This window comes from Loxodonta africana, chromosome 3, assembly GCF_030014295.1.
Source record: "Loxodonta africana isolate mLoxAfr1 chromosome 3, mLoxAfr1.hap2, whole genome shotgun sequence".
Classification (NCBI taxonomy): Eukaryota; Metazoa; Chordata; class Mammalia; order Proboscidea; family Elephantidae; genus Loxodonta; species Loxodonta africana.
In genome coordinates this window covers 9,889,626-9,904,103 of record NC_087344.1, presented here as the reverse complement: position 1 = coordinate 9,904,103, position 14,478 = coordinate 9,889,626, and the positions used below count along the sequence as shown (strand labels likewise).

Below are 14,478 nucleotides of genomic sequence, written 5' to 3'. Positions count from 1 at the left end.
AGGTTGTTAACAGCTCTCCATGTTACTACTCCTGGGATGCTCCATCATCCCATGTTGCTTTGTCCTCAGCCTGCTTCCACCTGTGTAATAAACACTTCAATAAACTTGCCTCATTCCTGCATTTGAGTGTGCATCTGTTTCCTGGCAGGACCATGATACAGTAACTACCCCATAGAGAAGCAGTCCTGGCGGCACAGCGGTTAAGTGCTTGGCTGTTAAGCAAAGCCAGCAGATTGAACCCACCTAGCGTCTCCATGGGAGAAAGACCTGACGATCTACTTCTGTGAAGATCAAAGTCTAGAAAACCCTATGGGACACTTCTACTTTGTCAGAGGGTCACAAGAGTCAAAATCCACTTGATGGCACACAACTACAACAGAGTTAATTGTGAAGATTCCATGATATAATACATGTGAGTGCTTGGCATGGTCCCTGGCTCGTGGTGAATACCCAGACCACCTGTCTGTCAGTTTGTTGTACTGTGGTGGCTTGCACGTTGCTAGGATGCTAGAAGCTATGCAAGCAAATACCAGCAGGGTCACCCATGGTGGACAAGTTTCAGTGGAGCTTCGTGACTAAGTCAGACTAGGAAAAAAGGCCTGGTGATCTCCTTCTGAAAATCAGCCAATGGATACCCTAAGAATCATAACAGGAAATTGTTCAATACAGTGCTAGAAGTTAAGCCCCCCAGGTTGGAAGGCAGCAACAATGGACTCAAACATAGCAATGATCATGTGGATGGCAGAGATTAGGTGACATTTCATTCTATTGCCCTAACAACAAAAACTAACAACAACAAACATAAATATATATATATATATATATACCCCCTACGCGTCTGTCAATTTGTCATACTATGGGGGCTTGCGTGCTGTTGTGATGCTGGAAGCTATGCTACTGATATTCAAACACCAGCAGGGTCACCCATGACTGTGTCCCATGTACTTTAGACATGTTATCAAGAGGGATAAGTCCCTGGAGAAGGATGTCATACTTGGTATACAACAATTGGCTCAAGCACAGCAATGATTCTGAGGATGGCACAGGACGGGGCAGTGTTTCATTCTGTTGTACATATGTTGCTATGAGTCGGAACTAACTAGACGGCACCTAACAACAACAACATACATTCTTCTGAGAGCGAGGCAAAGAAGCTGTCCTGACCAAAGTTACTTTTGTCATACTGTGGTGGCTTGTGTGTTTCTGTGATGCTGGAAGCTATGTGACCAGTATTTCAAATACCAGCAGTATCATCCATGGTGGACAGGCTTCAGCAGAGCTTTCAGACTAAGACAGACTAGGAAAAAGGACCTGGCAGTCGACTTTTGGGCAAATAATCTGAGAAACTGGACTATATGAAGAAGAACGCGGCGTCAGCGTTGGAGGAAGACTCATTAACAACCTCTGTTATGCAGATGACACAACCTTGCTTGCTGAAAGTGAAGAGGACTTGAAGCACTTACTGATGAAGATCAAAGACCACAGACTTTACTGCAGGTTACACTTTAACATAAAGAAAACAAAAATCCTCACAATCAGACTACTACGCACCATCATGATTGCTATGGGCTGGTCCCATTTATGTGGCCTTTCTAGCCATGGTCTTGTAACCACCATCAAAAGATTGGGTGGGACTATGCAAATAAGGTGATTGTGGCCCACCAAGAGGATTGGATAGTGTACTAATAATGCAAATAAGGTGCAGGATACCTGTGTGGAAGTGGAACAATGTAAATAAGGTATGTGGAAGCCTAACAAGGAGATTGGTCAGCTTTGCCATCCCACTAGGCTTAAAATGAGCCATCCCAGAAGTGGAAATGGTTGACCTCACTACCACCAAGAAGAAGAGACAGGAGTGGAGTGCATCCTTTGGATCCAGTGTCCCTATGCTGAGAACCTCCTAGACCCAGGAGACAGAGAGAGAGAGAACTGTAACGCCACAGACAACACAAGAAGCAGCGGCCAAGTAATGTCAGCAGAAGTGGAGACTGGTGCAAGATGGCACAGTAGGCTTCCTGGCCCGCGGAACCAGCCAGTTACAATGGGTGTGCCTACCCACAGAACGAGAGAGTTGAGCGCATTTGGGCAGGAGGCTTCGTAGCAGAATGGGGTCCCCTTGGGTACTTATTGGCTAAAGAGCTTTGCAACATTTTCTTAAGCAGGGCAGTGGTGGGGAACCAAAGGCCGAGAGGCCAAGGGCAAGGGAGAGTTCTGCCTGTGAGTGCAGCTGAGAAGCTTTCCTGACTGAACAACCGTATCGTGAGTCATTCCTAATCCTGAATTGTAACCTGTTACTTTGCTAAGAAACCCCATAACCGTGAGTGTGGTCTGTGAGCTCTGTGTGGCCATTGCAATGAATTCTCGGAACTAGTAGAGAAGTAGAGAGTGCCCTGGGAGGGATGGCTAGTGTCAGCATTGTTAAAAAGGTTGGAGAGAGGAGGTATGTCTAACCTCTGCCTCATAGGAATCAGCCTTGGGCTATGGAGGTTGATAAAGATTCTCCTCTGCCCTTGTGAAATTAGAGAAGAGGTCAGACAACGCTGCTGCCACACCGTTTTTACAATAATAAACGGAGAAAATATAGAAGTTGTCACGGATTTCGTTTTACTTGGATCCACAATCAACATCCATGGAAGCAGCAGTCGAGAAATCGAATGACATATTGCATTGGGCAAATCTGCTGTAAAAGACCTCTTTAAAGTGTTAAAAAGCAAAGATGTCACTTTGAGGACTAAGGTGTGCCTGACCCAAGCCATGGTATTTTCAATCACCTCATACCTATGGGAAAACTGGACAATGAATAAGGAAGACGGAAGAAGAATTGATGCATCAGAATTCTGGTGTTGGTGAAGGATATCGAATATACCATGGACTGCCAGAAGAAAGAACAGATCTTTCATGGAAGTACAGCCAGAATGCTTCTTTGAGCCAGGATATCGAGACTCAGTCTCATGTACTATGGACGCGTTATCAGGAGGGACCGGTACCTGGAGAAGAACATCATGCTTGGCAAAGTAAAAGGTCAGCAAAAGAGAGGGGGACACTTAATGACATGGATTGACACAGTGGCTACAGCAATGGACTCAAACATAGCAACAATTGGGAGGATAGCACAGGACCAGGCAATGCTTTGTTCTGTTGTTAATAGGGACAATAAGGGAATGCTTCATAAATGTAATAAAATCGAGACAAAGGGGACTCACTAGATGTGTATTTGGATTTGCCAAACTAAGGTGTGTTTTCTGTATTTGTGCCAGATCTTACTAAGATTCTTCTAACACAATTGAGATGAAAATTTCAGTTCAACATGGCAAGAAACCAGTCAAGATTTTTACGAGTCATGTGATATTAGGTGTCTTGAAGTTGATATTCGACTCATACTGACCCCAGGTGACAGAGTAGAACTTACCCATGGGATTTTCTTGGCTGGAATCTTTAGGGGAGCAGATCACCAGGTCTTTCTTCCTCGGGACTGCTGGGTGGGTTCAAACGAAACGTTTATAAGCGTCGTGCCACCAGAGTTCCTACGAGCCAAGTAGATCAGTGTCATTACGTTGGGTTGCCCCATCCTAAAGACCAAGGTTATGGGTAAGTCACTTCCCAAGGGGGTAAACTGAAAAGTGACTTGGTAATAGGGAACTGGGTAATACATAGATCTGTTGACTCCTTCCCACACTAACTCTTGTGCTAAGAAGTTCACCAACTAAAGGAACCCCTTCAAAGTCGGATCCATTTTCTTAGCCTGGCTGGGAGTTGGCACCAGTTTCCATTAGTTTATTTTCCTCTTTGGACTCCATCCTCTTGCCCAAATTCATTTCCTGAGGCACATTAGTTTGGGGGCAGGGGCGTGCCTAATGTGGTATGTAAGTGACTCAGGAAGAGAGAACTGATGGGCCTAGCATTATGCAAACTCCCCAACTTACACCCCCAAGCCATCTCACCCACCCATAAACCTCCTTGAGAAACTGAAGCTCAAGATAAGAAGAGGCCAATTTCCTTTTTGTTGCCTCTGAGAAGCCACCAGGCTGCGTGAGAAGCCAGGACTTTTCATTTGCTGGGTAAGTAGGATTTGGTTTAGTGTCTTCTGACAGGAAATAGGAAATGTTTTACTGTGATCTTGGGTCTAGAAGACATTCTGCTTCTAGAATTTTCCAGGCAGCCTCACCACATGTCCTGTTATTTTATTCCTTGAAAGCTGCTGTCTGGGCATCTATCTCTCTTTCATTTTCTCACTTCTGCTTGGGCGAGGAATGTGCGTGTTGTTTTGTGATAGAGTGGAAAATACTGAGATGCTTGAGCACACTCAAAAAAGATGGTAAATTGTGAATTAGTGGGCTTAAGGTGAAGTAAATTGATAAAGCTCCGAGAAGAGCTGAACAAACTCAGAGTGTAATCAATTTGTTATTAAAAATGTGGAAAACAAGGTCTAAAAGCAGCAGGGAGTTGACCAAGGTGACACAGTGAATTACCATGCCTTTCCACATGCTACACAGCTACCTCCCCCTGCAAATAAACACATAAGCACATTAAATGCCAAGTTCACAGTGAAGGATCGTATGTTGTCTTCATGGCCAAAGTACAGAGATATACAGGTCAGTATTTTGTAACCAGTTGGTTGTGAGTCCCTACAGAGTCCAGAAACCAACTTAGTAGGTGTTATGGATTGAATTTTGTCCCCCTGAAAAATGCATGTCAACTTGGCTAGTCCATGATTCCAAATATTGTATGATTGTCCACCATTTTGTTACCTGTAAATCCTACCTCTATGATGTCAATGAGGCAAAATTAGTGACAGTTATGTCAACGAGGCAGAACTCATCTACAAGATTAGGTTGTGTCTTAAGATGATCTCTTTTGAGATATAAAAGAGAGAAGTGAACAGAGAGACACGGGGAGCCTCATACCACCAAGAAACGAGCTAGGAGAATAGCATGTCCTTTGGACCTAGGGTCCGTGCACTGAGAAGCTCCTGGACTCGGGAAGATTGATGACAAGGACCTTCCCCCAGAGCCACCAGAGAGAGAAAGCCTTCCCCTGGAGCTGGCACTTTGAATTCAGGCTTCTAGCCTATTAGACTGACAGAATAAATTTCTCTTTGTTAAAGCTCTTCTCTCGGGATGTTTCTGTTCCAGCAACACTTGATAACTATGACAGTGGGTAACAACCAGCATTGTAAAAGAAACAAAAAGGACTTTAATTATAAAATATCACATACTGCATGTGGTGAGTGCAGCTTTGTGAAGCTTGGTTTAGTTCTCTCTCTCTCTATATAAATCCCTTGCTGTAGAGTCAATTCCAACTCACAGTGACCACATGTGTGTTAGAGTAAAATTTTCAGGGTTTTCAATAGTTGTGACCTTACAGAAGTAGATGCTCAGGACTTTCTCCTGCTGTTCTGCTGGGTGAATTTGAACTGGCAATGTGTATGTATATATATGCATAGATATTTCTATACATATATGGAAGTGTCCATACATGAGTACTGTACCATCAATATAATATTTCTTATTGTGGGTCATGGCCAGAATCTCTCCAAATAAACATAGCTAGAAGCTTCTGCTGTTTTGAAAAATATTATCACGTCTTTTACATACAATACTGGCTTTAGTAAAACTGGTTTCCAGTGAGGCGGCAAAAAGTGATTGTTCTCATCTGGTTAGGATTTGTTAATAATGGGAGTTTCTGTGGTATTTTTTTAATTGTGCTTTACATGAAGGTTTCTCATTAAACAATACACATATTGTTTTGTGACATTGGTTGCCAACCCCACGACATGTCAGCACTCCCGTATTCAACCTGGACTTCCCCATTACCAGTTTTTTTGTCTCCTCCTTCCTTCTTGACCTTGTCCCAGGTTTGGTGTGCCCCTTTAGTCTCGTTTTGTTTTATGGGACTGTCTAATCTTTGGCTGAAGGGTGAACCTCAAGAGGGACTTCAGTACTGAGTTCTAAGGATGTCCAGAGGCTATACTCTTGGGATTTCTTCAGTCTTTGTCAGACCAGTAAGTCTGGTCTTTTTTGTGAGTTAGAATTTTGTTCTACATTTTCCTCTAGCTCTGTCTGGGACCCGGTATTGTGACCCCTGTCAGAACATTCCGTGGTGGTAGCTGGTCACCACATTGTTGTGCTGGACTCAGTCTGGTAGAGGCTGTGGTACTTGTGGTCCATTAGTCCTTTGGACTAATCTTTCCCCTGTGTCTTTGGTTTTCTCTTTTCTTTCCTCTCCAGACAGGGTGGAAACAGTGTGGTATCTTAGATGACCACTCACAAGCTTTTGAGAGCCCAGAGTCTATTCACCAAAGGGTTTAGAACATTGTCTTTATAAACTATGTTATGCCCACTGAGGTAGCTGTCCCCCGAGACCATGGTCCCCAGCCCTCAGCCCAGTAATTCAGTCCCTCAGGGAATTTGGATTTTTCTGTGTAGCTTCCACAACCTTGGCTTGGACAAGTTGTGCTGCCTTCCCCAGTATTGTCTACAGTATATTTTAGAGTAGGTTTTTTGAGAGGAAGAGCACCATGCATCAAAAAAAGAAAGGCAAGTGTTGAGAGAAGGCAAGACAACCAGGAAGTGATTGAGTGTATTTCCTCTAAGGGACACAAGAGTCCCATTTAAAGAATTTGATTTTCAATCAGGCAGTATTGTCTACTACAGAAGTTGTGAACTGCTAGTCTACAGGTTGTGTATTTAAAGAAGAGGTGGATTTTAACATCTTCAGATATTTACAGCCTGTGGCCTCCGAGTCTCCACTGTCCTCAGCAGTTGTGGCGTTGTTGTTGTTGGGTGTCATCAAGTCAATTTTCAACTCATAGCAACCTCACTTGACAGAGGAGACTGTCCCATTGGGTTTCCTAGGCTGTAATCTTTATGGGAGCAGATCACCAGGTCTTTCTCCTGTGGAAACCACCAACTTCTCAGTAAATAGCCGAGTGCTTAACCGCTGCACCACCAGGGCTCCTTGCTCCTCACCAATGGCCTCATATTTATGTTCCATGTCTAGCTCCCAGGAAGTATTGGAATTTATGACCTTGGTGTGGTGGTGGACATGGGCTTTGGACTCAGGCAGATTTTATTCAAGTCTTAGCTTTGCATTTTATCAGCAGCAGGACCTTGAACTAGTGATATAATCTCCTTGAACTTCCATTTCTTCTTCTGAAAAGTGGGGAGATAATTATAATTTCTATATCACTGGGTGGTTGTGAGCTTTCAATGAGATGATATTTACCAAGCACCTAAGAAGGTACTTGGCCCATAGTGGAAGTTCCCTAAATGTTTTTAAGACCTGGTACAGGAAGGGAAAAGAGAAGTCTCTGTAGTAAAATTGTATTTACATCCAATATTCCAGTGCATAATGTGCAGGTAACCTGTTCAGGGCTGTCAGGGACCAGAGATTCCCCTGGGATGGTCCCTCTGAGAGCACCACTTTGTTACTGTGGGGACCCTACAGGACCCGTTTGAATTCTCATCACACTGGGTAAGAGGTGAGTCAAAGTCATGGTTATAACCAGAGTCATGGAAGAAGCGTGAATTATCTCCATGACCACCATTGTGACCACCACCTTCATCACCATCACCATCAGCTCCACCATCTCTACCATCTCCCATCCACCATCTACCACCACCATCACCATTTCTGTCATGTCAGTCATCATCACCACCAACACCATCATCACTATCATCACTGTCACCACCATTACCACCACCAGCTACCACCATCATCTCCACCAATGCACCACCATCACCATCACCACCACGACCAGCACCATCACCATCATCACCACCAATACTCCACCATCACCGTCACCACCACAACCAGCACCATCACCATCATCACCACCAATACTCCACCATCACCATTACCACCATTACCACCGTCGTCACTACCACCATCACCATCTTCACCACCACCACCTGCACCTCCACCATTGCCACCATTATCACTACTTTCATCATCACCATCGCCACTATGACTAGCATTGCTATTATGTCCACCATCACCACAAACACCATCATTACCACCATCACCACCTTCACCACCACTAATACCACTATTATCACCACCACCATTTCTATCATGTTCACCATCCTCACCACCAACATTCCAACATCACCATCTCCACCACCACCACCATCACGACTATTATTATCATGTTCACCATCACCAGCACCACCATCAACGGTACCATCACCACCATCACTATCATTATCATTCTCTCTCCTCATCACAGTTAACTTTATTTAGCACTTGCTGTCTGTCAGGCAGGGGTCATATTCTATGGAAGGTCGCTTCACTGATTCAGCACAGTGTGTGTGAATTATGAAGTACATCCTCTTTCTTAGCCCCATTTTGCAGATGAGAAAACTGAGACTCAGTGGTACAGTCACCACTTTAGGGCCACTCTGATAGTAATGGCGGATCTGGGATTCAAACTCAAGTGTACTGAATGCCACCTAAGTGTCTTATGGCCGGTGCATAACTATGGGTGAGGCACTGAGAAAATTACCCCACAGGCACAGAGGCAGACCCTAAAGGATTTCACACTTCAAGACCAGAATAGAATGGCTACATCAAGACAGGAGTACAGAGAAGGGATGAAGCTGCCCAGAGAAACCCTTTCTGTTTACCATTTTGTTTCCTCTTCCAGGGAAGTGTTTTATTACTATTATTATTTTCTTATTACCAAAGTAAGGTACGAAATTCAGAATTACAGATGACTAAGAAGAAATTGAAAAACCACTCATAATGCCATTCTCCTGTTGTTCTTGTTGTTGTTGTTAGGTACCGTCGAGTCGGTTCCGACTCATAGCGACCCTATGTACAACAGAACGAAACACTGCCCGGTCCTACGCCATCCTTACAATCGTTGTTATGCTTGAGTTCATTGTTGCAGCCACTGTGTCAATCCACCTTGTTCAGGGTCTTCCTCTTTTCCGCTGACCCTGTACCCTGCCAAGCATGATGTCCTTCTCCAGGGACTCATCCTTCCTGACAACATGTCCAAAGTATGTAAGACACATTCTCACCATTTTTGCCTCTAAGGAGCATTGTGGCCTCACTTCTTCCAAGACAGATTTGTTCGTTCTTTGACAGTCCATGGTACATTCAATATTCTTCGCCAAAACCACAATTCAAAGGCGTCAACCCTTCTTCGGTCCTCCTTATTCATTGTCCAGCTTTCACATGCATATGATGGAATTGAAAATACCATGGCTTGGGTCAGGCGCACCTTGGTCTTCAGGGTCACATCTTGGCTCTTCAACACTTTGAAGAGGTCCTTTGCAGCAGATTTGTCCAAGGCAATGTGTCTTTTGATTTCTTGACCGCTGCTTCCATGGGTGTTGATTGTGAATTCAAGTAAAATGAAGTCTTTGACAACTTCAATCTTTTCTCCATTTATCATGTTTTGCTCATTGGTCCAATTGTGAGGATTTTTGTTTTCTTTATGTTGAGGTGTAATCCATACTGAAGGCTGTGGTCTTTGATCTTCATTAGTAAGTGCTTCAAGTCCTCTTCACTTTCAGGAAGCAAGGTTGTGTCATCTGCATAACGCAGGTTGTTAATGAGTCTTCCTCCAACCCTGATGCCCCGTTCTTCTTCATATAGTCCAGCTTCTCGTATTATTTGTTCAGCCTACAGATTAAATAGATATGGTGAAAGATTACAACCCTGACGCACACCTTTCATGACTTTAAACTCATCAGTATCCCCTTGTTCTGTCCGAACAACTGCCTCTTGATCCATGTAAAGCACAATTAAGTGTTCTGGAATTCCCATTCTTCACAGTGTTATCCATAGTTTGTTATGATCCACACAGTCGAATGCCTGTGCATAGTCAATTAAACACACGTAAAGATCCTTCTGGTAATCTCTGCTTTCAGCCAGGATCCATCTGACATCAGCAATGATATCCCCGGTTCCACATCCTCTTCTGAAACCAGCCTGAATTTCTGGCAGTTCCCTGTCGATATACTGCTGCAGCTGTTTTTGAATGATCTTCAGCAGAATTTTGCTTGCGTGTGATACTAACGATATTGTTCTATAATTTCCACATTCAGTTGGATCACCTTTTTTGGGAATAGGCTTAAATATGGATCTCTCACAGTCAGTTGGGCAGGACGATGTCTTCCCTATTTCTTGGCATAGACGAGTAAGCACCTCTAGCACTGTATCTGTTTCTTGAAACATCTCAATTGATATTCCATCAATTCCTGGAGCCTTGTTTTTTGTCATGTCTTCAGAGCAGCTTGGACTTCTTCCTTCAGTACCATCAGTTCCTGATCATATGCCAGCTCTTGAAATGGTTGAGTATCGACTAATTCATTCTGGTATAATGACTCTGTGTATTCCTTCCATCTTCTTTTGGTGCTTCCTGCTTCGTTTAATGTTTTCACCATGGAATCCTTCACTATTGCAACTCAAGGCTTGAATTTTTTCTTTAGTTCTTTCAGCTTGAGAAACGCCGAGTGTGTTCTTCCCTTTTAGTTTTCCACCTCCAGCTCTTTGCACATGTCATTATAATACTTTACCTTCTTGAGAGGCCCTTTGAAATCTTCTGTTTAGTTCTTTTACTTCCTCAATTCTTCCTTCTGCTTTAGCTGCTCGATATTCAAGAGCAAGTTTCAGAGTCTCCTCTGACATTCACCTTGGTCTTTTCTTTCTTTCCTGTCTTTTCAGTGACCTCTTTCTTCATGGATGATGTCCTTGATGTCATTCTACAACTCATCTGGTCTTTGGTCACTAGTGTTCAATGCATCAAATCTATTCTTCAAAAGGTCTCTAAATTCTGGTGGGATATACTCAAGGTCATATTTTGCCTCTCATAGACTTGCTCTGATTTTCTTCAGTTTTAGCTTGAACTTCCATATGAGCAATTGATGGTCTGTTCCACAGTCAGCCCCGGCCTTGTTCTGACTGATGATATTGAGCTTTTCCATTGTCTCTTTCCACAGATGTAGTCAATTTGATTTCTGTGTGTTCCATCTGGCGAGGTCCATGTGTATAGTCACCGTTTATGTTGGTGAAAGATGGTATTTGCAATGAAGAAGTCGTTGGTCTTGCAAAACTCTCTCATTCGATCTCCGGCATTATTTCTACCACTAAGGCCATGTATTTCAACTACTGATCCTTCTTCTTTGTTTCCAACTTTTGCTTTCCAATTGCCTGTAATTATCAGTGCATTTTGGTTGCATGTTCGATCAATTTCAGACTGTAGCAGCTGATAAAAACCTTCCATTTTCTTCATCTTTGGCCCTAGTGGTTGGTGCGTAAATTTGAATAATAGTCGTATTAACTGGTCTTCCTTGCAGGCGTATGGATATTATCTTATGACTGACAGCGTTGTACTTCAGGATAGATTTTGAAAAGTTCTTTTTGACGATGAATGCAACACCATTCCTCTTCAAGTTGTCATTCCCGCCATAGTAGAGTATATGATTGTCTGATTCAAAATGGCCAATAGCAGTCCATTTCAGCTCACTAATGCCTAGGGTATCGACGTTTATGCGTTCCATTTCATTTTTGACGATTTGCAATTTTCCTAGATTCATACTTCGTACATTCCAGGTTCCAATTATTAATGGATCTTTGCAGCTGTTTCTTCTCATTTTGAGTCATGCCACATCAGCAAATGAAGGTCCCGGAAGGTTTACTCCATCCACATCATTAAGGTCGACTCTACTTTGAGGAGGCAGCTCTTCCCCAGTCATCTTTTGAGTGCCTTCCAACCTGGGGGGCTCATCTTCTAGCACTGTGTCAGACAATGTTCCGCTCCTATTCATAAGGTTTTCACTGGCTAATGCTTTTCAGAAGTAGGCTGCTGGGTCCTTCTTCCTAGTCTGTCTTAGTCTGGAAGCTCAGCTGAAACCTGTCCTCCATGGGTGACCCTGCTGATATCTGAATACCAGTTGCATAGCTTCCAGCATCACAGCAACACACAAGCCCCCACAGTACGACGAACTGACAGACACGTGGGGGATTCTCCTGTTAGCATTTATAATTCCTTTAAATGTGACATCATGTATTTTGCTGTATAACTGGCATTTTATTCCAATGCTATATCACAGTTGCTTTGTATGTTATTTTTTTGTCGTAAAAATATAGAAAACACAGCATTATCAATTCAACATTTTTCACGCGTACAATTCTGGGACACCAATTCCTGTGTTATTTTAATAGCCTCCCATAGCATTATTTTCATTTATGGTATCGAATTATTATTATTATTTTTTTTTTATTAACTTTTATTAAGCTTCAAGTGAACGTTTACAAATCCAATCAGTCTGTCACATATAAGTTTACATACGTCTTACTCCGTACTCCCACTTGCTCTCCCCCTATTGAGTCAGCCCTTTCAGTCTCTCCTTTCGTGACAATTTTGCCAGCTTCCCTCTGTCTCTATCATCCCATCCCCCCTCCAGACAAGAGATGCCAACACAATCTCAAGTGTCCACCTGATATAATTAGCTCACTCTTCATCAGCATCTCTCTCCCACCCACTGACCAGTTCCTTTCGTGTCTGATGAGTTGTCTTCGGGGATGGTTCCTGTCCTGTGCCAACAGAAGGTCTGGGGACCATGGCCGCCGGGATTCCTCTAGTCGCAGTCAGACCATTAAGTATGGTCTTTTTATGAGAATTTGGGGTCTGCATCCCACTGATCTCCTGCTCCCTCAAGAGTTCTCTGTTGTGCTCCCTGTCAGGGCAGTCATCGATTGTGGCCGGGCACCAACTAGTTCTTCTGGTCTCAGGATGATGTAGGTCTCTGGTTCATGTGGCCCTTTCTGTGTCTTGGGTTCCTACTTGTCGTGTGGCCTTGGTGTTCTTCCTTTGCCTTTGCTCCAGGTGGGCTGAGACAAATTGATGCATCTTAGATGGCCGCTTGTTAGCATTTAAGACCCCAGACGCCACATTTCAAAGTGGGATGCAGAATGTTTTCATAATAGAATTATTTTGCCAATTGACTTAGAAGTCCCCTCAAACCATGGTTCCCAGACCCCCGCCCTTGCTCCGCTGACCTTTGAAGCGTTCATTTTATCCCGGAAACTTCTTTGCTTTTGATCCAGTCCAATTGAGCTGACCTTCCATGTATTGAGTGTTGTCCTTCCCTTCACCTAAAGCAGTTCTTATCTACTGATTAATCAATAAAAAACCCTCTCCCTCCCTCCCTCCCCGCCTCGTAACCACAAAAGTATGTGTTCTTCTTAGTTTATACTATTTCTCAAGATCTTCTAATAGTGGTCTTATACAATATTTGTCCTTTTGCCTCTGACTAATTTCGCTCAGCATAATGCCTTCCAGATTCCTCCATGTTATGAAATGTTTCAGAGATTCGTCACTGTTCTTTATCGATGCATAGTATTCCATTGTGTGAATATACCACAATTTATTTACCCATTCATCCGTTGATGGACACCTTGGTTGCTTCCAACTTTTTGCTATTGTAAACAGAGCTGCAATAAACATGGGTGTGCATATATCTGTTTGTATGAAGGCTCTTGTATCTCTAGGGTATATTCCTAGGAGTGGGATTTCTGGGTTGTATGGTAGTTCTATTTCTAACTGTTTAAGATAACGCCTGATGGATTTCCAAAGTGGTTGTACCATTTTACATTCCCACCAGCAGTGTATGAGAGTTCCAATCTCTCCGCAGCCTCTCCAACATTTATTATTTTGTGTTTTTTGGATTAATGCCAGCCTTGCTGGTGTGAGATGGAATCTCATCGTAGTTTTAATTTGCATTTCTCTAATGGCTAATCATCGAGAGCATTTTCTCATGTATCTGTTGGCTGCCCGAATATCTTCTTTAGTGAAATGTGTGTTCATATCCTTTGCCCACTTCTTGATTGGGTTGTTTGTCTTTTTGTGGTTGAGTTTTGACAGAATCATGTAGATTTTAGAGATCAGGCGCTGGTCGGAGATGTCATAGCTGAAAATTCTTTCCCACTCTGTAGGTGGTCTTTTCACTCTTTTGGTGAAGTCTTTAGATGAGCATAGGTGTTTGATTTTTAGGAGCTCCCAGTTATCGGGTTTCTCTTCATCATTTTTGGTAATGTTTTGTATTCTGTTTATGCCTTGTATTAGGGCTCCTAGGGTTGTCCCAATTTTTTCTCCCATGATCTTTATCGTTTTAGTCTTTATGTTTAGGTCTTTGATCCACTTGGAGTTAGTTTTTGTGCATGGTGTGAGGTATGGGTCCAGTTTCATTTTTTTGCAAATGGATATCCAGTTATGCCAGCACCATTTGTTAAAAAGACTATCTTTTCCCCAATTAACTGACACTGGGCCTTTGTCAAATATCAGCTGCTCATACGTGGATGGATTTATATTTGGGTTCTCAATTCTGTTCCATTGGTCTATGTGCCTGTTGTTGTACCAGTACCAGGCTCTTTTGACTACTGTGGCTGTATAATAGCTTCTGAAATCAGGTAGAGTGAGGCCTCCCACTTTCTTCTTTTTTTTCAGTAATGCTTTACTTATCCGGG

General features: G+C 43.1%; 1 protein-coding gene across 2 annotated transcripts in view; it reads left to right on the top strand.

The window, feature by feature from the left end:
- Positions 1-2,039: 2,039 nt before the first annotated feature.
- LOC135230598 (hepatitis A virus cellular receptor 2 homolog) overlaps positions 2,040-14,478 on the top strand; it is a 52,541-nt gene continuing 40,102 nt past the window's right edge. Inside the window, exon 1 of one of the 2 annotated variants that reach the window (XM_064280428.1) lies at positions 2,040-4,058. The gene's annotated coding sequence lies outside the window, so the exon portion shown is untranslated. The remainder of the gene's footprint in view (positions 4,059-14,478) is intronic. The other variant, XM_064280426.1, reaches the window with a different exon arrangement.